Source organism: Aplysia californica, unplaced genomic scaffold (genome assembly GCF_000002075.1).
Source record: "Aplysia californica isolate F4 #8 unplaced genomic scaffold, AplCal3.0 scaffold01795, whole genome shotgun sequence".
Classification (NCBI taxonomy): domain Eukaryota; kingdom Metazoa; phylum Mollusca; class Gastropoda; order Aplysiida; family Aplysiidae; genus Aplysia; species Aplysia californica.
The window spans coordinates 4,064-6,507 of NW_004799065.1; positions in this window are offsets into that span (position 1 = coordinate 4,064).

Below are 2,444 nucleotides of genomic sequence, written 5' to 3' on the forward strand. Positions count from 1 at the left end.
AGAGAGAGAGAGAGAGAACAAATTAGAGAATTGTAAATTTTTCTCTCTTTCTCTCTCCCTCTCTCTCTCCTCCTCCTCCTCCTCCTCCAGCACCTCCTCTTCTCTCTCCCTCTCTCTCTCTCTCCTCCTCCTCCTCCTCCTCCAGCACCTCCTCTTCTCTCTCCCTCGCCATCTCTCTTTTTACACCCCGCATCCTTTAACTCTCAGAATGTACCTTGACAACTCTCTCTGTAATTTCAGAAACAAAAGTAAAAAACAAGACAAAAAGAAAACAAAAACTAACCTAAAAAAACAACAACAAAAACAAAAACAAAACAATTTTAATTAAATAGACATGATTGCGAGTTGTGAGAGTGAGTGAGCAGGCGAAGAAACAGTCCGCCTATATATTGGCCTGTCCGTGCTAGATCTATCAGTCTAAGTGGACGCAGCGCGTGTTTCTCTAGTGACCAGGTGTACTTTGTTGTGCATGTGTTTTGTTGGTTGTTTTTTTTTTAATATGGATTTATATAATGTTTCAGTAAGAGTTTTACGTCACTTGTAAAATAAAAAGGTGGCATAAGTGCCGATAATATAAATATATATTATAAGTATATATATAAAGTGGCGTTCAAAAGAAACTTGAAAATGTAAAGCAATTAAAGCCTTGCACTACCGTAGCAGCAGAGTAAAAAGTTAACCCTATCTGTACACCCTGGAGTAATTTTGTACCACCTGGGTTATATTCTTCACATGTTAGAACACTTCTAGTAAAAAATTAACCCTATCTGTGCGCACTGGGGTTATTTTGTACCACCTGGGTTGTATTCTTCACATGTTAGAATACTTCTAGTACGAAGATCTCTTTGAAACTTTTAGTATTTTTCAAGAAATCCTTTTGACAGACTGCTATGCAAAGCATACGGATCGGATTTTTAACGAGTAAATTTCCTCTTTGGAAAGTGGTGGTACAGAGTTCCCCATGTCGTATATGGATACGATAGTAAAACAAGACGTACGGATAGGGTTAAAGCTAAATAATTTCTGCTCCCTCTAACACATTAACATTTCAACTATTTTGAGAGTCGCCCGAGATAATGATATGGTCACTCTAAATGGAAAACCAAACCATAGCAACGTTTTAATGGTCACCAGTAATTAATAGTTGTGTTTTGTTTCATTATTTGGAAATTTGAATTTTAACAAAAATATTTCTCGAGCAGATGCAGCCTATAGATCCACCCAAGATAATAACACTAGTATTTAAAAATACTTTTTATAAGAAACTTGAGCTGAGCACATGTCAACAGCTGGCCGACTGTGTATTTCTGTTCTTGTATAGATTCTACCCTCTGAAGGAGAGTACACGCGACTCGTTTCTCTGAAGAGCACGCAGCGTGGCAGCTACATAGACGCAAGCCGCTGCCAGTCATTATTTAATTAATCCCGAATTCCCAACTGCTTCTCATATAGCTGAGCCTAAAACGGTGAAAGTATCTTGTCATAGAGCACACTGCAAGTAAACCCAATAGTTAGCTTTAGATGCGTTTGTTTCTATACTTCGCTTTACTTTTCCGATTCAGTGTAGTATGTAGTACATGTTGTATTGGGTTTTACGGCGCTATCAGAGTTTGAGCCCTTCGGCCTGTCAATATGACAACAAATTTACAGGGTTTCTACAACTGTGTTTTGTTGCTGAATAGAGAGTTACCCACATTTCTGAGGCAGGTAGATAGGAGCTACGCAGGTGGTGAAGTGCAGGGCAGGTAAAGATGTGGTGTGAGACTGTTTCATCTTGGCAGTCACACGACGGGCAGACAGGCAGATGGGGTATCACGGATCCTGTTCTGGTAGGAATTGAGTAGGATGAGTTATGTTTACAGGCAAAAGATAGTGACTTGTTCTCTTCTTCTCAGGGACTTCAGTGGATCTTTTGAGTTGGGAGCAGTCCTGTGTGCAAATACAGTACTTTCAGTTTTGCCCATTGCCTATCCATTCAACCACTGTTCCCCTATGTCGCATGTGATGATGTTCTTGACTGTCTGTAGTGATGCTAGGTTTTGGGGTTGTGTTTGTGGTGCTCCCTTCTCAAACAGGGTGTCTGCTCTGTCGAGTATGTCGTTTCCTGGGGTGTTGCTGTGGCCGTGTATTCAGTGTAAAGTCAGGTCGACAGCAGAGGTCCGCATACACGTGGTGATTGTCACTGCCAGAGATAAGCAGGTAGGGATTTCAAAATTCATCAATGTGTTTCAAAACTTTTTTTTCTGCGGCATGGAGTTTGAGGCTTGATTTACAGCAGTTCGAGGTCGCTGAAACCAAGGCACGGCATACGTTGTCCTCTAACACGTCAAGTTTTTTTTTCTCTATGGCAAATCCGTTTTTGCAGTATGCAATTGAGTTAGCTATAATAATTTATATAATAATAATAATAATAATAATAATAATAATAATAATAGTAATAATAA